Here is a 22952-nt window from a genome sequence, read left to right as displayed (position 1 = left end):
CACTCATCTGAACAATTGTTTTTCTCCCTCAACACTGCTACTAAATCTCCATGTGATGAACTAAATAGATTAACACTATAAGGAATGAAGGTTCATTTTTTGCACTGGTTTTCAGACACATATGTGGGTCCATACACATGCAGTTATCTTAAATGACCATCACTCAGGACTAGGTGAGCAGCAAAAGTCCTTCTCTCCAAACTGCAGAGGTAACAGCTTCTCTTGGTTTGACCAGTCCATACCCTGATCCTGCAGTCCTAACTCCTTTCTCTCTAAATCTCATCTACATGTACCAATTTCTTGTGAATTAGGAAGGCACTTGTGCCCATACAGATGAAGAACATGGATCAGTAAACCCTTCTGAAACCCAAGTAAAGCTTAAAATTGTACAATCAAAATCCAAAGAAAGGCAAAATTTGAAAAAGAGCATCACTGTAAAACAAAGTCCATGTTTTAATTAATTATACCATTTCATATTGTAAGTTGACATGCAAAAATATATATTTGTAAGGCCATGCATATTTAGTTGTCTTAAAGGCAAACTCTTCACTGCCTTGCTCTGAAGTCATAAATTCATAAAACATTTGGTGCACATTGATACTATGTATCTCCTCAATAAACCAGAAATATTCAAGCTCACTCTTGTCTTTATCACACAACTGCACTGTAAGAGCAGATAGATTATAGCTCACCTAACCAGCACAGGTTAACTAGATAGCCATATTTCAATTAAAGAAAAAAGCCAATTGTTGCATGTCTTTTTATCATCCTAAAACATCTTGGCAATAATTAATAGCTAGCCAATTCGTAGAAATTGCTTTCCTTATTTTTGAAGCAGCTACTTTCTTTGAATGTAATGACTAAGAGAAAAGAAACATCTGTTTCTGTTGCTAAGGCAATCGATCAAAAAAAAAGAGATAAGACAAATATTTAGAATATTTTTTTAAAAAGAAAAATTCCTTCCACCTGGGTTTAACTACATATCTTTATAATCAGTGGCATAGCCAGCTATCACGTAACAAAACACCAGTGTGTTTCTTTTTTTGCACTGTGACTGCTCAGCTCCCAGATATTCTGCATATTTATTCAGGGACAACACAGCACAACAAATGAAGATTTGCCTAGACACAATCAGCAGCATCTCTGTGTCTTGAGTAGCTGCAGATGCTCATCCTCAATATTTGGTATCTGCATAATAAGCTGGATTTCTGCTAAAGTGAGGGAAACTTCAACTGTCCGTGAAATGTGCCACATGACAGTTATGACAAAGCTAATATTAAAAAATAAGAAGATGCAGTCTTGTAAAGCAGAAGAACAAAATATCTCTCTACCAGCAGCCAGATTGTTTTAATGCACATGTTCACAGGGCTGTAATTAACCTGGTGTTGTACAAGCACAGAGCAGATTGCCAGGGGGTATAAAAAGCTGGGTCAGTAAGGATCTGCATGAAGCAAAGCTGCTTCTGCTGTACATGCTCAAAAAGGTAAGTTTAGACCCATCTGCCAGTAAAATAGGTGGGCAGGTGCAAGGTAAAAATCATAAAAATCCAGTTACATTGAGTTTATAATTCTCAATTAATTTGATGAAATTTATCCTTAAGTATATTTTTGTTTTCTATAATAGACCACATAAGACAATAGAAATCATGCTGTTTTCCCATTTCAGGTCACTGTAAAGGTGCCAACATTGTGAGACATATTTATGTAAATGCAAACTTGTAGAAGGCCCAGTAGCACCAAGAAAATAACAGCTTAAAGCCAATTAGCAAACCACAACCTTCCCTGAGCACAGCTTCAAGTTCAAAGGCAGAATAACAGTGTAAAACAAAAAAAATGTTATGGATCATCTTGGCTCCCAGACCTCCTGGGATGGCACAGGCCTGCAGTGCAGCACAGCCCTGTGGCTCTCCCAAGCTCTACTGCCAGTTCCCCTAGTGCATTGTTAGCACCCTTGGAGGCCTCCCTGATGTGCAAAAGTGATTTAACTCCTGGCAGGTGTCCTGCTCACTCTGTCTCTCCCTCCCTGCAGTCAGCACCAGCCATCTCCAGGATGACACCTGAGCCTTTCTTCAGGCTCACTGTCCCTGATTCACGTCCCAGCTTCAGCACCAAGCTCATGCAGCTGCCAGTACTGATGGGGTGGTGCTTCCCCAGACAACAATGTCTGGAAACACTGAACATTTTGATTCTCACTGTGATGGTAGTTTACCTTTTATCTACTTCTTCTGTTTTCTTTCTGCTGCATCTGATTTTTGAAGATCCTATCCAAGCAGATAGAGGTTGCTGACTAGAAGTTAACTTGTGATTTAGTTTAAGGCTGATTCACAATCGGACTGTATTTTGTAACTGTGTTTTTTATTTGTACCTGCTACTTCTAGATACACAAACAGTGCAATAAAAAGCTAAGGGAAAGGCTGAAAGAAAGCATCTATTTACCAATATGCCCTTCTCATGAAGATTTCTTTTTTTTCTTTTTTGTTAAATACACAAAAATAAGTTGTTCATGAAGGCATATGCACCAGCTTTGTCTGGACTGAATGGAACTGAAATGCAGCTTTATCCACTCATTCTTCATTTGTGTGCTCTATTCCACCAAAAACATTTATCAGACACCTACACAGTCACAGCACCTCGAACTCCAGTCACGAAGTAATTACAGGCAGAGGCTTTCTTCCAGGACAGATGCTGACTGAGAACCTTTCCCTTTTCACAAGGTAGCTCTGAAATAGTTCAGCCCAGGATTCATGATCAAACTGGAAGGGCTACATCATTCTCAAACACACAGAACTTCTTTTGAAACCCCACCAAGTTTTCAGGAAGACTTCCAAGACTAGAACTGCCAGTGGTGAGTTTTCAGCACAGGCAGGAAGGGATAAAACCATACATAAGGGGCAGATCACTGCACTGCAGAGAGGATTTTACATTTTCCTTCACATCAGATACCCCTATTCAGTGCTAGTAGCAGGTTACACAGACATTTCACAGAGAGCAATCTGTCATGAGCTGTAACTGTTACCTTTGGGCTCTCCAAGGACAGCCCCAGAACGCACAGAATGGCATTTCTGGAGTTTCTAGGCAAGACCTGTCCCTTCAGTGTCACTTTAAGAAGCATTCAGATAGTTATCCTAACATTTCCCTCAAGCTGCCACTCTAGGCCAGCCTCAATATCTGCAGCATTTCCCCCCACCCTTTCACCCACAGTCCCTTATTCCCACAGAAGGCAAAAGATGAGTTTTCTTCTTAAAACTATGACATATATTAAAACAAGCCCTTATTTAGAAAATTCAAAGGTCAAAGCTCAATTATATTTTCCCCACAGAGCCTTTTTCACACAGAGGTTCATATTCCACTCAAGTTTATGAAAAATATATGAATTATACAATGTCCTTTTTCACACAAAATCTCATATCCCACTGAAGTATTTGAAGAATACATGAATTATACAATGTTGTGGCACAGAATGCAGATTATTATTAATAAAATTTGTACCTGACTCCAAGAGAATCCTCATAAAATAGAAAATATTATCAGCATCTATTTATCAAATCTCAACTTTGTATGCTACATAGTAGTCAGTCAAAAAAAAACCAAAAACAAACTAAACAACAGGATTACAAACATTCAGTTATCTTTTCCAGTACATTTTTATTTAACCTTTAGTGATAATTTGGTATTTTTATATAGTTAGTTTTCCTCACTACATTCTTCTCAGTCTGAGCACTCATATCTAGAGTCCACTAAAATGTTTTAAGATACAGTCATTTATTTTTTTAATTATCCTAGACTTCTGTTCCGCTTGAATTATTCCCATCTTCCATACATGTGCCATAGGCCTGAATTTATCCAAAGTAATATTCAATTTCTTCATCTGCTCATGCAGTACTTGAGAAATGGCAGTGCTTCATCTCCTCATATCAAATTTTGTGTCTTAAAGAATACTGCCAAATAAATTTCTCTCCCAACAAATACACTTGCAGTGCTAAGGCCAATATTTGTGGCCATATGTCCTTATAAATTTAAAACCACTCCTAAAAGTGGCCAGCGCCATTAATATCTTACTGAATTTAATAACAAAAACAAAAATGAAAAAAAAACACTGGTACTTGATGATAAGGCATAATTTACAAAAGCGTGGGAAACACCTTCATTTTACTTCTGTAATTATCACATGACAATGGCCTACTTTAATTTCATGTATGTCCCTGCTCCTTCATCAGGCTTAATTATTGCTGGTAATTACAGGACAGCATCCATTTTTCTGTATTTATTTAAAAATAAAATTAATTTCTGATGCATTGTTTCATATTTGGGATACACACTTCAGGTATGGGGTGGGGAATGGGAGGACAACACTGTAGCAATGCTGGTTTATTGGTCAGTTTGTAATTTAGAGTCATTTACTCTAAGTAAATTTGATGCTAACACAGGATGGTAATATGTCTTTGCTGCCAGAAGAGTTACTCATAGGAAAAAAATCAATGGCAGAAGTTGCACTGCTTTTGTGGCTCCATTTCTGAGTGCCAACATTTAACTTATTGAGCTCTGATTTTGAGTTTGCTGCCTAAGAAATAAAAGATACAAATACCTGAGGACACATTATTTGTTAACTTTTGTTCCCTTTCAAAATCGTTGCAAACTAATAAACCCAACATGGTAGAGGTATCTGACAGTGCAAAGAGAGCTTCAGCAATTTGCTCAACTAGTTTTGACTATTCGTAACAAAGGGAGTTTACAGAAGGTTTTCAAACCATACAGAATACTCTTTTTTTTCAGAGTGGCAGCACTAAAAATGCCAAAAAATTTCCAGACTCGGAACTAAGAAGAGCTCAGAAGTTGGCAATGATGAAGAGGCGTTTTTTTCCAACTCCCTCCTAAGACGCGAATTTCCTGTCAAGATACATAAAGCTAAGAAACTGAGTCCTCCCTTGAGGATCAGTCCAGAAGGGCTTTGTTCAAGAAGTTAAACTTATTTTTCCTCTAAGGTAGTTACTTTCTAAAGGCTTTGATCCACCATGATGCGATGATAGCAGCCTTTCTTGAAAAGAAAGCAAATTAAAATAAAAAAAAAGAAGCAAACCTAACAAATATGCTGAAATATTGATGTCACAGCCACAGCCTCTGAAGAACACAGAGGATGCTGGAGAAGGGCACAATGGAGGGAAATGAGTCTCGATAGCTGTTTGGGAACTGACAGTGAGTTTCTGACAGATGCATAAAGAACAAAAGGCAGAAACAGGCAGTGCTGAAGGGCTGGGCAGACCACACAAAAGGTTTGGGAATTGGAAGTTACCAGCACTTCCTCATCACACCGTGAAATCCACAGGAACACAGGTTTAGGAGTGAAATAAAGAACAACTCAAAAATGCAAAGTTGACAACAAAACCTACAGTAGGCTGAAAACAATTGATGTCACCAGCACCTGGGACAGAACCCAGGGCAAATTCCCAACCCCAAACCCGCAGCTAAGGAAAGCTCCCATGGCATGTAAAGACAGAACATCTCCCAAAAACCTAAAGCCTCAAAATGAAACCCCAGATCAGCTGACGTACCACGCTGTGTGTGATCTAGTGAGGCTCGTGTTCTTTCCCTGTCCTGGGGCTCTGTGAGAAGCCCTCTCTCAGCTGGAGGAACTGCTGGAGATCCTCTAAAGCAAATATTTCATTGCCCAGGAGGGAAAGCTCCACTCCTCACAAACAGCACAGAGCTCCTTGTCCCAGACTGTGTTCCTGACTCAAACCAAACCCAGAGCAAACTCCCCCAGACACATGATGGAGAGCAACAAGAAAAGTTTTTCTTCAGTACCTGAAAATCCTTCCTGGCCTCAATATTTTCCAGAGCAATGAAAATAAGTAATGCACAGGATCTAGCCACCATTTTGAAAGTTTAAGCAGGCACATTCTCAACCCCAATTACTGCAGGGAATTATGAATCTGGTTTGATGTTCAGCTTTGCTACTGACTTACTGTCCGACCCTGGGAGATCACTTGGTGTTATTTCAAAAAACAGGCAGCATAAACAAACAAACCAAGACTACAGCAGGGGATTTTGAGATTGAGCTATCAGGTTTTTTGAAATTTTCACCGAGGACCTCATTCTGCAATCTTTCCCTGACAAACTGCTGTTGAGATTCAGAGAAAAAGTGAGAGATTCTGGACCAGTATATTTTATCACTTAATGTTTATTCTCCTGGAATTTGATGTGGGAAGTACTTGTCAATCTGTTCTTTAACTTCTTAAAGATGGGTTATGAAGACCCCTTGAATACAGGAACATATACATAGAGCATATACAAACAGCTTATACATAGACTAGATAGATACGTTTATAATAGTCAAAACAGATTTCAGGAATCCCCTGATTTGTATTTCTAACTATACAGAATGGGCAGAAAACTGGCATGAAACCTAGACTCATAATATAAGAAATTTAAAAACCATCACAATCCCACTAGATTTTCTCAGTATAAAGCATTCCTTATACTGAAGCAGCTCATTTTTTTCATTTTAATTTTCTTACACTACATAAAATTTGAGAATTTAAAGATCAGGCCCTTGGAGCAATTTACTTAAGTATGGAGCACGGATCTTAATCTTAATATTGAAAAAGTATAGTCCTGGAGTCAGAAATTAACCTTCCAGTAGAAAATAAGTAATGACAACCAATTGACCCATTGAGAACAATGCAGAAGAATGTGTTCATTTTTTTCAGTGTGAATTAAAGACTTTCCTCAGAATTTGGTGCTTGCCATACCTAAACCCCACTATTTTGCCATGCTTTTCAAGGCGAGTGAAACAATTTAAAATGTATTAAACAACTCCAAATGAGAGATTTATTTTACAAAAGGCTCAATCTGGAAGTAGCTTCCTATGAAATACTGCCACTGAATTAAATTACTCGAGTAAGAATTCTCAGGTGTCTCACTGAAAAGTATACTCAGTAAGACTAAAACCCGTAAGAGAATTTGTTTTTTTTAAACATAAGTTTGGTCTCGTTTTGGTTTTATTCTGGTGGGAATCTATCAACTGAAGGTTATGTTCCCTTTATTTTTCAGCTACTCCTAAGCAGGACAGCCCATTTCCACTGCTGGACACACTGGGATAAGTGTGGCAGTTTGTGTAATTACCTGAATTCCCAGAGCACGTGTACAAGGGTAATTAAATTGTAGGATGTCTTGTGAGCATTCTGACCAGCAGTTAGAGACACCACAAAAAAACAGATAATGGGAAAGTTTCTTCTCTTTGTCTTTCACTGCATGGCATATATTGTCTATACACAGATAAAGAACTGTATGCAGCATCATACAGACTAAATAGATTTTGTTCAGAATATGAACAAAAAAGGCTCATTTGAGTGAAGAAAAAATTATTTTGACGCCAGGACCAATAAATTCTTAACACCCCTATTTGATCCTGAATTTGTCAGGATGAGCAATGCCTGCAAATGAACATGCAGGTAGATAGGAAAAAAGCATATTTCTTTTAGTGGGGCCTTCTGAAGTAATTCAGTTGGGCTGGAAAAGACTGAAGTAGGTTCTTTAAAGGAAAGTGCTGAGACAAATTGCTTTCCTCTACAAAAACACTTTCCTGCAGAGATCTTCCCAGGCACTTTTCAAGGATAGATGGAACCACTTTGGCCAACAATATAAACACATCTGTGAGCAAAACAGCACACAAAACTCAAGTTGTGAGTACTCACTGACCGGGAGGTCGGCAGTGCTCAGTCTCGCGGTCCTGAGGGGTCGTGTCTTTAGCTCATCAGGTGAGAGGGAATTCTTACTGCCGTGGGCAGTGAAAAGCAGGATGGATCTGTCAGAAAGAAATAAGTATAAGTTTCAGAAAAAAAAAAAAAAAGCCTGTAAAATCCTAACAGTAAGTAAAGGCTTTAATAGCGTTTTGGTATTTATCTCACAGTTTTTAATCACCAAAAGGACTCCACAATTTAACCACACCAGATGTTAGGAATAAACCTTCTAGATTCTCTTTCCAAACGTCTCCTATTTTCCCTCCTCCCTGTCCCAAATGCAGATACTCAAGCACAGAGATTGCTTAGTAATTTAATTTTTACACTATTAAACTAGTAAATGAGAAGGGACCACATCTACCTTACTCAGTTCAAAAGAACAAAAAGACATGATGATCTTAAGCATTTCTCAAAACTTTAGCATCATGACACTTCTTCCTCTGAGCATTTTTACTACAAAAAAGTTTAAATAAATATAGTCTTAGATGTCACCACTTCACAGACTGCTTGTTGCTTTCTCTGTCAATTTATTATTTTCTTTCTCAGTATGCAATACCTTTTAATACTTGTTGATTCCCATATTTTCTTCAGAATTTCTATTATCCACAGAAGTATTTTTGGAAAAACAAGAATTACCTAATATGTCCATAGCCTCAGCAATTTCCACCTGGTCAATGAAATGATCCAGGCAGAGCCAACACCATATGTAAGATAACTTAGAAAGAAACACGTTTCACTTTGCATTATGAAACTGAACAATAAGAAATAATGATGAAGTGAATGGTTGTTCTGCCAAAGAAATTCAAATAGTTGATGGCAGCCCACACAAAAAAATACAAAACCCTCACAGGCTGGAGGGGGGAACAGACATGTTAACCATCAATATTATAGCCAAATGTTTCATCATAAGTGTGTACAAAAGCCTATAAAGACAAGCTAATGCTTTTCACTCTTATGCATGTTACTTTTAAGCTACTTTCTTTTAACACTGCTTTATCCATGGCTTTCACTGAATTTAAATTAACGTTACTTATTTTTGGTTAAAAAAGAAGCTTGATGTACTAGCACTGCTGAACTGCTGAGGTTTATCTCCCTGGAAATGAATAGGCATAATTATGTTTCAGGCCAACAGCTTTCCATAAAGCATCAATTTTTTAAATAAGACAAAGAATTGGATACACATTGTACATTAGTATCATGTAAAATCTTTACGGCCAAAATCCTGGCATAAGATTTCCTAAGAATATGAATCAAGGTGAAAAAAAAACCCCAGTGCTTTTAATGAGCAAATGTGAAAGCTGAAATGCAGATAACCTCACTAATTAGGGTTTGGGATGCAGTCTTTACTTTCATAATCTCCTTATTTTCACTATTATGCTTACTTTCTTTTGTTCAATCCTATCAACCTATGCCTAAGTGAAAATTACACTTCTAATACCTACCTCCTGCTTTGGTAATTCTGTGCCATTTACAGTATTTGCTTATAGTTGTCAATTCTTTTACACCTTCTCTGTTTGTGTATCACTATTTCAGGAGCTGCTGGATATGGAACAGCAAGATCCATAAAAACAGTGTTGGGTTACAGAGATACAGACACTGATAAGCTATCAAGAAAAATAATACATAATTTGTGAGAGCTAAAATCTACCTCATAAGAAAACATCTTTAAACCTCAGCAAAGCCCACCTCACCCAGGCATTTCAAACTGATCACAGGGAGCTGCTTGCTGACAGGACAGTGTCCAGTTTGTGAGTATAGTTGAGAAGATTTTTGGCTTTGGAGCCCACAGTGCCCAGGCTCAGGCCTCTGCTGGGGCACAGTCCCTGCCCACAGCTCCAGCCCAGCCCCTGTCATCCTCCCTTGGCCACCGTGCCAGCCCTCACTGTGCTGCTGGAGTCACTTCCAAGATCACGCAAAAATGACTTTAAAAATCAGACTAAAGCAGAGAGCTTTTCAAAGTCACAGGAGATATAAAAGCACATGACAGTGTGAAAAAGTGCAGTAGAGCTACAATTCCAAACTCAATTTTTCCTTTGGCCTTTTCACATGTGGAAGGTCCAAAGAAAGATGAAACTGCCTAGCTGTAACAGAATTAAAAAAATAAAAAACCACAAAATGCAATCAAGCCAAACAAATAAACCATCATATATCCATGTGGTAAATTAACAAAAATCAAATCAGGTTTCATGTTTCATTACAGAGTTCTCAGTAAAGCACTTGTTACCAAGACTAAAAATACAGTCTGACAAGTTCTAATATTTCTTTGCCTTGAAGTAGCTTTCTGTAAGAAAGCAGGGGAGAAGTGTTTGTAAACATCGACCACTATTTACAAACAAGCCAAACTGAGCAAGAAAAGAAGCAAAGCCAAAGGGAATGAAGTTGCTCCTTTCAGACATCTCTTAGAATAATACCGGATCCTTTAAGAATAATTTTGGCAGGTACTACACAACCAGCATAAAAATAGAGTGCACTGTTTCTCAGAAGAGAAGTCACAGTGGCCACCCCACTGCAGCAGAGTTTGCCCATTTCCATAATGCCTCCACCTCAATGCCAATGAGGCACACATGAATGTTGAAAACTCCAGGGCTGCTCATCTGCACCAGTGCCACCCTCAAGTCCCTGCTGCCATCCCAGCTATCCCAGCAGGGCTGGGAACCACAGCAGCAGGGCTCAGAGCAGCAGTATGAAGAGGGTTAAATAAATGGAAGGCAGAGTTGCAAATTACTTGGAGTGCTACTGGAAGAACTGATATAAAAACCCATAAATTTAGTACGTGCTGCAAGACCTGGTCCTTTAGAGTAATCTGCCAGGACTGCCAAGATGCTATCTACGAGCAATCAGACACAAAAACTTTGAGAGAGGATCTGGCACACTTGATGCTGTTGCATGTCTTGCCCTTGGTAATGATTAATTAATGAGTCATGTTTCTTCGATGAAGGTTATAGATTACACACACAGTAATGATAGAAATGAAATATCACAGCTGCAAGCATCTAAAAGCCAGGGAACAGCAAAATCTACATAACACAGACAATTTGTCCTGGTTGGTACATACTCTACATTGTATTTTATTAGTAGTGTTTTTAATTCTAATTTATTTTTTTTTTTTAGTCAAGAGACCATTTAGCACAAGGTACTCAGAGCTTCACTGAATCAATTTTCTGTTCATTTTTGACACTGCTGGCCCCAGGCCAGGCAGCCTCCCCACTCACCCTGCTGCTGCTCAGCACCAACCCCTCCATGCTCACCGCTCCCCAGAGGACACTGCTCTACTTTAATTGGCTGAGATCTTGGCAGGAGAAGATGGAAGAAGTGTCTGTGAATACCACGTGCCCAACTTTCCTTGCATTTGGCATTACACAGCACTTTACATGCTGCAGGACAGGTCTGGGTACCTTCAGCCGTAAGCTCAGAGCGATAAGCACTTCTACATATCTAGTGAAAAAGGGACAAGTACACATTTACTGGCCATGCCCATGCAGAAATCTGGCACCATGCAGGCAGCTGTGGGACACAGCAATGCCAGTTCCCCTCTCTCCTCAAGGCTGCAGCCACAGGAACACAGCAGCAGCATTCACCAGCTTTGTGTTTGGGCTGGAGAGGCAGCACTGCTCCCAGCAGCAACTCGCTCCTTACCTCAGCAACCAGCTGTGCAACACCTGGCTCCTCTGAGCCAGCACAGGAGCTCATGGGTTATTCAGTGAGCCTGACTGGGCACCTCACCAAAACATTCCTGTTTCTTTTGTCTCCTCCTGCCACAGTTTTAGTCTGCATCAGTTGCCCACTCTGGCTCAGGGTATTACCACAGGAGGAGGCAGTGCCAGCGCCTGGGGCAGGAGTGGGAACACACAGGAATGTCCTGAGCAGGTGCTGAAAGCTGATGGCACAGCAGTAACGTAAGACAACACAAACCATTTGCATTATGTTGCATCCCCCTCCTGAACAACCTGTGTCATGGACTTCACCTCAGCAGGAAAATCACCCAAACCAAATCCACGGCACTGATCTTACAAACGTCACCCTACATGGCTTCCCAAGACTTATCTGTTCTGATCAAAGCAGTGCACCAATGGTTCTGAAGAACAAATATCATCATGCAACTTCACCCAAAGGCCAGGACAAATTCAAATTAAAGATCTGTGTTTTGGCTATTAAGTCCTTGACTTTTCTCACTGATCCACCCCCATACACCCCTCTTTTTCTTTGACAACTTGAATAATTGCCTTACAATGTAGCCACTGTTTTAATAAAGACAGAGAGATACTTGCAGAGAGATGACTTGCAAGAAAAACTGGCACAGAGTATTCAAAACCCAACTCTAGTGCTTTCATTTCAACTCACTTTGTATGCACAGGGCATACTTCATATACAATGTGTAGAGTTATCAACCTCGTATAAACTAATGATTTATAAAATTCTGGGCATTCCAATAAATCAGGGAATATCTAGAATTTCTATTCAGTTGATATTTAACATAAATGCCAATTACTTAAAGTGATATTGATCATAACATAGCGCCCTTGACAAATAGGAGTAAAACTTTCAAAATATGTTTTTCTGCAATTTGACATCAATACATATAATGGAAGTTGGGTTTATGTAAGCCAAACTGGAAAGAAAAAAAAACTTCTTCCCATTAGCCAGAAGAAGATACGAGAGTGGTAGATTAGTAAATGGAAATTGAATGAAGTCTGGGTAGTGAAAACTAATAATAATAAAGCTTTTAACAGCCATGAAAGTATAAGCACAAGTTTTTTTCAATATATTACTGCTGTAGAACAAAAAAAAAAAAAAAAGAAATTATAAAAAAGAAAACATTATAGATTTCTCCAGTATGTAAGTTTTGTACTTCATAACGGACATATTTCTGAATGTCTAGCTTAAAAATCAGTTTTTTCTAATGAATATTAGTAACAGTTGAAGACAACACTTTATATTTTCAAGAGAAATTCTGGATAAAATCAGCAAGAATAGGAATGATAGAAACAGAAAAAAAAAAGATCATGGCAAACATCTAATAGCACTGCTTCCAAGAGGCAGAGAGCAGAAATCGCAGCTCAATCACAGCTGAATAAAAAACCCAATACACCACTGAAGTAACTTTGTAACATCTTCAGAGACACAGCAACCTTAATCCGAATAAAAAGAAAAGCAGTAAAAATGAAAAACATACCAGTGTGACATGTCTACTGAAATATGTATCCCTAGGACCAGGAGGAAAGACTGCAGAAGCTGAAGGGAAGCACCACGGTCATCCAAACGTGAAGAAATGAAAGATGCTACAATGGAGTAACAGTAAAAGTTGGTGTTTAACAAGCAGCAGCTGTAGGAAGAAGCCTTTGCACCAACAAATCAGGATAGCTGACACCAACAAAGCAAAACAGTGCTCAGTGAAAAACTGCATCATTCACCAGCACTGCTGGGTGGTTCATCCATGGCCTACATCTAGTCACAAAGCAGAAATTTGGATAGATTACAACCCTGGATAACAAATTTCAAAGACTGTGTCCTCTTCAAGGGTATCAGGAGTTCCTAAAACTGCAAGAGAAAAAGGCACAAAATACTCCAGAGGACAAATTACTAAAATATGATGTTGATGTGTGAAGTATTTTCCTGTGTATTTTAAAAATGTATTTATCTGAAAGGAAATATGGCTTTTTGGGTTTTTTTTCCTAGAACAGGTATAGTGTGTATTTAACACCTACAAATAATACCTCTTGTTTACTAACAAAACAAAGGACTGAAAAAATCAAAGTAAACAGAAAACATCAATAATTTGGAGAGTAAAAAAAGAGGCAAACAATGAAGAATTCATTCATTTCTCAAGAGATAAAAAATGGTGTTGGAAGGAGGAAGGAAAGTGCCTGAGTGAGATGCATGAAAGGCACCCTGGTATTGGGCAGGAGAGAGCACAGAACTTCCTGGGCTGTGCCCACCACAGCTGGTGACCCAGTAAGGCCCCAAGCCATACAACCAAGGAGAAAACCACTCTCTCTTGATACTGAGTTTTGGTTTAGATTTTCTTTTTAAGTAGCTCGGCTAACCAAAACATTAATCAATGTCTCAGCAGAGTAAAGACCACAGCATAAACCTCAGCAATTACTGAAAGCTGCAAAGTCTTTGTATCCATGCACACATCAACATCACAACTCAGAGCCTCCACTGAGTCCAGGGGATTCAAAGAAATGAACAAACAAAGAAACAAGCAGCCAAGAAGATAATAACCAGAAGAAATTAATCAGGAGCTCCACTTGTAAGCATGAAAATAAATATAACTGTATTTACCATTACTTTACACTGAGAGTTTCCAATTAAGAAGGGTAAAATAAAAGAGAGAAAACAATAAAACTTACAGTGAAAATGCCAGAGTATCATGAACTTTCTGAACTACTGCAAAGCTTCAAAGATGGGCATCATGGTAACCAGAACCAAACAGCAAGAGACAGTCACTTAGGGTGAAAATGGAAACATTACGAGAGGAGGAGAGGGAACAGACAAGGTGGATGATCTCATTAAGCCAAAGACAGCTCACCAGAGGATGAAAGGAACTGGGGCTACCAGAAAGTGAAGCGAGTATCAGCAGGGCAGGGAGAAGAGCTGTCTCCATCAGTCCTTTAGTGCTGCTGGGAGCAGCAGCTGGGCAACACCCGAGATGGATCTGCAGCCATGAATCATAAAGCACCTGCAAATCAAGTCCTGGTCTTCCCTTCCTTACACTACACCAGACACTACAGTGGAAGCACCTGAGGCAGCTTCAAGCATTGAGAAGCATTCTTCAGGAGGGATAAAGGGAACTCTGCACCCATTCACAGCACCATCACCACACACCACTGAAGTACAAGTGTAATTGGGGCTGGATATAAGCAAAACTTAACATTCCACTAAATTAAGAACTATTCCAACAGTATTTTATGAAAAATCAATAGTAATTGCAATTCTAACCACTGTCTGTGGATAAGCATTATTATTTACAGGCTTACTGAGATAAGCAGTATATTGTCTCTTTAAAAGGGATGAATAAAGTTACATCAGGAGAGTCTCTCATTCAGAGACACAACTGCGTTTATGGATAAATACACGTTCCTTTCTATATTCAAAGGGCAGCTAAGCTGAGGTGCTGCAGATATGTGCATTTGAAAGCATGGGTAAGATGCCTCTGGCTTTATGCAATCTTGCACAGGAGGGTATTCTTCAAACTGTCCAGACCAGCACACCACCACCACCGTGGCTCAGCCCTTCACGTTAACAAAGTCCTGGTGTGCTTGGATTAGATCAGAAGAGAAGCAGCAATACAACAGCCACCACCTTCCCTTCCCCTGCCTGGGCACTTGGAGGCAGGATTCTGCCCCAGGGCAGCACCCAGGAGAGCTCTGGAAACAGCAAACAGCACAATGCACTGAATTTACTTCCCTTCGAGCACATCCCACCACTCTGAGGAAAGGACACCACAGAGAAAGACGTAAGGCATGTTAGCCTGACCTTCCTGACTCTTTTTCATGCTAGAACCAGGAGACATAAACAGAACTAGCAGTCCTTTGGTTCAAAATTTCTTTTTTTTTTCGTTTTTCTCCCTCCTTAAAAGTGACAGTATTTTACACAGCAAATGCACATTTGTTAGGGAATGCTGTGGAGGCCACAGGTTTACAAGGATTTAAGCAATGGCAAGAAAGCTCCTCAGAGAGCCCTGCTGAGGCTTCCCAAGCAGCCAAGGCCACATCCAGCTCCAAAAGTCCCCAGACCAAAAGGGCTGCAAGCCTGGGAAAGCCTAAGTGGCATTCCAATTATGAGTGCCTCTTGTCCTGTCCCCAGGCATCCACTTAGGGCCATCGATCTGAGCCAGTGCAGCCCACCTCGTATTTCTTGTCCCTTCTGGCATCTCTCTAAATCTAGACAGAGACAGACAGGAGTGATTTGGCTGAAAAACGAAACCTTGTTTTGATAATACCTTCTGCACTGGCAAATGAAGACAAGAAGTTATATTTTCACCTCTCCCCAAGCTGTTAATCCAACCCCAGTACATTGTTGGTACATCAAGCACTATGTATTACCTAATTTATTTAGACTCACAAGACAGTGTGATTCAAAGACACAGAATCAAGCCACAGCACTGAAAATGAGGCATTACAAGATGTTAATCCCCTTCAGTAAACAGCAAATTAAAAAAAGAAACAAAACCAAAAAACAAACATACAAACAAAAATCCCCACCAATAAAAAGCCCTGCAGTTTTTGCCCTTTCACGTTTTTTAGTGGATCCCCTTTCTTCAACTACAGGCTGCGGACATTCTGCAAACACCACATATTTTCAAGAACTGTTTCACTGTGAATGTATTCCATGCCTCATCCAGGACTGGTCACCCATTAGCAAAAACAAGAGCTACAAGAGCAGCACAGCCCCTTGGTGCTGATACATTGCTGCTGACAAGCATCAATTGCACTTTGCACTCCCTGTATTGTTAGGAAGTGTGGAAAACTAAAACAAATTCTACATTCCTCTACATTTATCTATATTTGAAATACCTAAACACGGTTTGAAACTGCTTTTATTCCCTCTACTATAACTTATGTTCTAACATAACTACTGTAATGAAATTTTCCCATCTTTAAGTGTAGCTCTAATAAAACAGTGGCATAAGAACACACGGTTGGTTAATTCGTGACACAAAATAAAAGGCCAACTGCATGGCAAGCCAGAGCTGTCATTTGAAATTAGGGCATATGACAACCCTAATGTGATCTGAAATTCAGATTTCTATTAGGCCTCATTAGGCAGTTTAGAGAAATTCTTACTTATTTTTATTGGGTCTTTTTATCTAATTACTTTTACAGAATGATGTGCATAAATACATAAAGCCTTTTGAAATCATAAAATATTTTAGTATTAAGTTTTTCAAGTCCTATGCCCTCTCAGCTATGCAAGAGAAAAGGCAAGAGCCTTCACAGTTAACTAAAAATTAAACTCCCCTCAAAATTATGAGAAAAAAAACCTGACCTATATATTGGATAATCCTTCCAAAATGATCTCAAAGTAAGCAGTGCCCAATATTAAGAGAATTAAGGACCACTTTGCCAGTTGTTTTTTAGATAAGGGTTATTTATCGTAAGACTAAAGTTAATATATTTTAATAAATTGTAGTTTAAAGATAGATTTACTTTGCCTACTGTTTACTGTTGTCCTCATCTCTTACAATATCTGTCAACTCCTCAGCTTAGGGTCTTGATATAACACAGCAATAAAATATGCCATGTGTAAATGCTCATGGCTTATCAACAGTCCCTCAATTACAGAAATAATGATATTAATTCATTAATCCCTGAAGAGCCACATGCACCCTCTTTGCCAGCATACAACTACTGACTGTAGTTTGTCTGCAAAACATTTATATTCAGTATGTTTATATAGTGACAGTTGCAATCTAAGAACAGTTTTAAATAGTTTTCATTTAAAAAAAAATATTTCTCAAGATACTTTAGTTTGGTTGTTCTGTTTGGTTTGGGGTTTGTTTTTTTTTTTTTTGGCTGGTAAGTTTCTTGGTTTGTTTTTTTAATAAGCTTTTGGGAAAGTAACAGAAAGAGAAAATTTGATATCCACCAGGAGATTTGGTGTAATTCTTCTGCTCCCAACCATTTCTATCACTCTGCACTGAGCAAACAGGACAATTTTAAAACGTGCAGGTGTTTTCATTAAACACATATTGATAAAAAATACTGCACGTGTTTTCATTTTTGCAGAACTTTGAGGTTTTGTCTCTCACTGAGAAAAGACTCAATGCAGTAAACAAGCTTAAAGGCCTCACTTAAGAGTATTGGTATTTGAATACTGGATAGCACCAAAGTGAGCATAAATACAGCCAGGTAGGATTTTCAAGTATTAAAAGCTAAGACAGTGAATCTATACATAGCCACTGAATAAAGCAGAGCTTAAAAGGACACCGATTGCTCCTGGCTTTGCTAACTTAATAGCAGGCAAAAAATTGGAATGGTTTCCCCTTTACAATGAAAAATTTTAAATTCCCATACATAAAAGGGCAGCTCAACTTTTAGGTAATAAACCCCTGGAAAATGTAATTAGGACCTAAATTTCAGTATACAGAATTTGAAATAGCCTTTTGAAAAATATTTGATTTAGAAAAGAATACCACGAGTTGCACCTAGATGTTCAGAAATCCAAACAAATACTGCTGATGAGAAAAAAAAAAAGATAAATTACAAGACTTTATAACCAGAGTGGCTGACCATTTGTAACATGACCAAAAAAAAAAAAAAAAAAAATTAAATAATTTTAAATAAGGCACCAACATGGTGTATGTTATGTAGTACTGGCTACCAAAATCTGCCAGCAGGAGGGTGGAGGGAGGGTGGATCTGCACAGAGCTTGCTGGCAGGACAAGGAGCAATGGGCACAGAGACACCACCTAAATGCTGCTTTCCAGCACAGGTGTCCCACCACTGGACCTGGTCACTCAGAGGCTGTGATGTCTCCACCTGTGGACATACTCCAAACCCAGCTGGATGTGTTCTGAGCAACCAGCTCCGGTGGGCTCTGCTTGAGCAGGGAGCCAGATGAGAACTCCAGAGGGGATTCTGGACCTACAAGGAACTGGTAGGATTCCAGAAGTTCCTTCCAGCTAAAATTTTCAGCGTTCATCTTCCACTTTTCTTTTTGCTACACCTAAATGCAATCATTTCACACTGTCCTCAAGTGCAAGAGCTACAACATATTAAGCTGCATACATGCCCAGAAAAAATAATAAGGGGCTAAAATCTCCTTTCCTGGTGTGTGCTTACTTTCTATCCAGTTAACAACATCACTGGTAGCCACTGCACTTGATTTGCAAAACAAGACAGAACAACAGAAAAAGAGCAACAGTTTAACAAAACCAAAATTAGTCTCACAAAGACCAATCACCAGAATAAGGAATAGGGACTAAAGACACTTTTAATATCTGCTGGACCATTTCTATGAAATTTAACAGACGGCAATCACTTTGAGGATATTAAATTCCCCTGAGTGCTGGGAAAATCTGTCCGGTAGTAAAACAAGAGACTCGAATTATCCTCCCCCTGAGACATGTGAGGCTATAACCTGGCTACCTGAGCAGCTCCCACCCAGCACCCCAGGCACTGGGACAGGGGAGAAGGAACCTGAGGAAGGTACTGCAGGAGGTTTCACAGGATGGGGGGAAACAGGAACTGGCGTTACTGCAGGGCAAAAAGGATGAAGGGAAGATACCATGAAATATGAGCGAAGATAAACTAGTAAAGCCTTCTGGTGGGAGGCTTGCTGAGAGGATCAGGGATAAAGGACAGAAACCTGTAGGCAGTGAAGCTTCATAAGTTCCACTAATCACAGAATAATTTGTTTTTAGGAAAGTATTTTGGTTTGTTTGTTGTTTGCCTTACAAGAATGAACAGGTGTCTTAATATACTCTGCATGTGGAATAAGAGAGGAACAGCCAATACCAAAAGCGCTCTGTTCAGGCTCAATTTATAAATGGAGAAGTGATTCTGCATTCAACGGGAAGGATAAAAACGGTATCCTGCTGTTCACAGTGGGAGACAGAATTTAAATACCCTGTAATATAATTTGGTACATCACCACATGTCAGGCTTGACTATCCTCATTTACACCACTAAGCTCTTACGCAAGAAATCTTTTCAATACAAGGCAGTAACTTCCGATTTACACCGGGACAAATGAAAGAACGTGAGGCGCTTCTTATCATAATAAAATTTGTCATCTCCTGTTAAATGCATTAATGGCAGATATAATCATCTGTTAGTATTGTATTACAAGATAACAATATGGGCACTGGATTGGAAGGGGAAATAGATCGTGATTTGTTGTTAAGTAACTTACACCATCATCCACAAAAATCAGTTAGTAGGTTGTAGTGTTCTCCAATTTCAGCTGCTTTTTAATTAAAAGTATAAATCAAATCACAACTAAAAAGAAATTAGAAGCTTCACACTGGGGAAAAAAGTTCTTTAAGGATGGTTTTAACATCCACCATTATGTTCAGTTTCAGATGATACAAGGTCACAACAAAGGTGTCATTTCTTTCAGTAGAGTCACACCTTAAACTAAATGGGGAACATTTTTTCTCCTCTAGTTTCCAAATTCTTCCTCTGTACAACAGTTAGGCCACAGATAGTTTGCAGAAGACAGTACCAACAAAGCACCAATCAGGACAGAAATACCCTTTGCCTAAACAGTTCTCATTAACATTTAAAAGAAAAAAGAAAAATCCCATTTCTAATCCAAACCAGCCAGTTTCACGGGATTTGGCCACCAGCTCTGAGCACATTCCCATTCCCAGGCTGAAGAGCCCTCTGCTGGCCCCACGCTCGCCTGGACACACATCCAGCTGCCTCTGCTCCCACACTCTGTCACTTCTGAAACTTGGAAACTTTATTACAAGACCCAACACTGACTCCTCCAAAGACACCCAATTTAATGGTGAAAGTTGTTCTCCTTTAAACGTCTACAAAATCTGCATAAGGGAAAGTTATAAAGGGGGTTTAAGCTTTGCAGCAAGAGTTGAAGGTCTGTTGGCTTGGCTCAGATGCTCTGATTTTGTGGGTGGGGGAGAGGCCGATGAATGAACAAGAGAAGGACCAAACAGGTGGTCTGATGCTAAAGAACACCAGGAGATCAGGTAGTTACAACGATGAAGCAGAGGATTAAATGTATAGGAACAGACTTCAGAGGAGATTCAGCAAGGAGGTCCAAGAAGAGAGAGCATGCAAAAATTCATCCATTAAATAAGGAAGGCATTTTCACTTTGGCTAAATTAGATTTCAGCCCTGAACTTAACTAGGATGATGAAGTCCACACCATTCTTCTATGGTCAGGAGGTTGGTAGGTGATACTTTATTTTTTCCTTCTGAAGCTTCTCCAAATCTACAGATGCCTATTATACTTGAGAGCTGCTTCCTTTGATTCCCTTAAGCTTTGCAGCAATCCAGTTCTTCAGAAGCTCAGCAGGGGTAACAGAAGACTGGTCTATCTTTAAGGAAGGAGGACAGCTTCAGCCAAAGAACATTAGTTATGTGAAGCAGCAATAAACTCCTCAGAGGTACCTGCCTGGACCTGAGGAAGAGCAAATTGCTCCCAAGCTGGTCCATCTTTTCCAGCTCTTTCCTTGCCATTTAGATCCATCAAGAAAAAGATAATACAGAGAACTCTTTTTTTTTGCTTTCCATTAAAGATTACAAGCCAAAAATGGGGAGGAGGTTTAGGGTTGGGTGTTTCTCTAATAGAGATGAGCAACAGGACTAAGGAAGTAAGAAGGATCAGTAATAAAAACCACAATTAAAACTTAAAATTGATCTCAGGCTGCCCCCATAAATCTTTCATTATTCCTACCATTAGCAGTTAGAATTCTGTAACAAAACAAATCCCATCCTTGAAAGGGCAGGTAGAGAAATCAGCTTTTGTGCTTGTTAACTGAAAGACCTGATAAAGGATACGAAGCATTAAGATGCATCCAGATCATTAAGTCGTTGTCTTCAAAGACTTTTCATCATTAGCCAGTTACTTTCCATAGAAATTTCTGAAAAATGTTAAAAAAACATTTTATTCTCTTCACATTAACATAAACTCCAACCACTGGAAAAAAAAATAACTTCCTGTGTTGTGCTAAATCTAAATCTAAAGCATTTTGTAGATTTTTAGGGTCAATCTTCTGTCATCAATTAAAGGGGGAGGAACAATCAGGCTTAATAGATTTAGCCAAAATACAGTCACCGGCATTCCACCACATGCCAAGAAGTTGCAAGGTTTCTGGAATAGAAATTTATTTCACCATCTGATGCAACTGTATGATAAATCCAGTTTTTAAAAGTGCAGTCCATTTCACAGACATAAAGACAAAGGCAAGCTTATATCTACATTGCAAAATGACCTTGAAATAATTAAAGATTAATTTTTCTGCTTAATTTAGGCATGCTCATAACAAAAATACTCATTTCAGTTCTGCTTTTCTAGCAATAGGTGGCACTGTCAAATATCACTTGCATAAGCATGTCTTGTGCACCATATCATTCAATAGTCAAGTAGAACATCTGCAGGAGAATGTGGCTAATGTTATTTTCCTTTCTGCTTCCTCTAAACAGGACAGAGATTACATCTTGCAGTTGTTTCATTCCCTGTTTTAAACTGCTCAAAAACATTTTTAAAAACTCGAGAGAAATATGCTGTTAATGTTTTGAAGAGTATGCTGCTTTAGACAAGTGGCAAGCAAACAAACATGCCACATGCTCCAGCAATCTGTACGAGAATACTAATATTTACAAAAACTATACCAAAATGCAGTTTTAAATAGGGATTACCTCAGCACTTTCATCTCACTTTTTGTGACTTGTTAAAATCCTTCAATTTCCATATCTCCCCAGATTTGTAGATAATATTCATGGTTGGCAAATGGCACATCTCTTAGCTTGCAAAATAAGCAGCTGGCTACTCTGCCCCTTCAGCTTATTCACCACCTTTCCCTTTCTTCCAAACTCACCAGATTCATGCTGTCTGCAGCATTCCCTCTACGTGCTGATGTCTTTTCTTCTCCACTAGTGCTACACTGGCTCTGCAACCCTGATTTGTCAGAGATGCTTAACTGCAACACCGAGCCAGAATCCTGAGCTCACTATTTACGAGGCTGATCATGTACATAATATTGTTTTTGAGACTTGCCACTTCTCCAGTGTCATTTTTGAAGTCCCAACTCCAATATAACATGTTCCTCACCTAAGCTGTTTACATAAGGGATATGCTTCATAGGAAAGAAAAGTATACCAGACTAAATCTCTTTAGGAATTTAATTTCTTTTGTTTCAAAGTAAAATATGTTGGAAGCCCCAAAACAACAAGCAGTTGTCTCAAAGCAAAGAAAGAAATAAACATCAAAGCTGTTTGATTAAGTCTTTTGGTTATTATAGCAAAAACATTAAATTGGTATTAAAAGCACGACATGCCGTTAGGCAACTTTCTACTCTTTGTGCACAGTGCAGCCACATCCCTGCTATTTCACAGCACTTTCTGATGTGGAGCATGCCCAGACTCCACTGGCAGTGCACTGACAGGACGTGTTTCACCCTGGACTGCCCCCTGTCCCCAGCCATTCATCACCTCAGCTGCTGTCCCTGCACACTCAGCCTTCACCACTAACCCGCTTCACTGCAGGGTTTGTAGCTGAAACACACTGCACGTGCCTTCTG

The 22952-nt window shown here is 39.2% G+C and overlaps 1 protein-coding gene across 3 annotated transcripts in view; it reads right to left on the bottom strand.

The window, feature by feature from the left end:
* The window catches only part of TENM2 (teneurin transmembrane protein 2), a 619855-nt gene that overhangs the window by 550830 nt on the left and 46073 nt on the right, over positions 1 to 22952 (bottom strand). For all 3 annotated transcript variants that reach the window (XM_088063463.1, XM_088063464.1, XM_088063465.1), the window contains exon 2: positions 7698 to 7803. The gene's annotated coding sequence lies outside the window, so the exon portion shown is untranslated. The remainder of the gene's footprint in view (positions 1 to 7697; positions 7804 to 22952) is intronic.

The sequence above is a fragment of the Pseudopodoces humilis genome, chromosome 17 (assembly GCF_049639895.1).
Source record: "Pseudopodoces humilis isolate 2021_Gansu_Grassland_sample_001 chromosome 17, ASM4963989v1, whole genome shotgun sequence".
NCBI classification, from domain to species: domain Eukaryota; kingdom Metazoa; phylum Chordata; class Aves; order Passeriformes; family Paridae; genus Pseudopodoces; species Pseudopodoces humilis.
The sequence above is the reverse complement of the archived record's forward strand: the minus strand, read 5'-3'. Positions and strand labels throughout refer to the sequence as shown.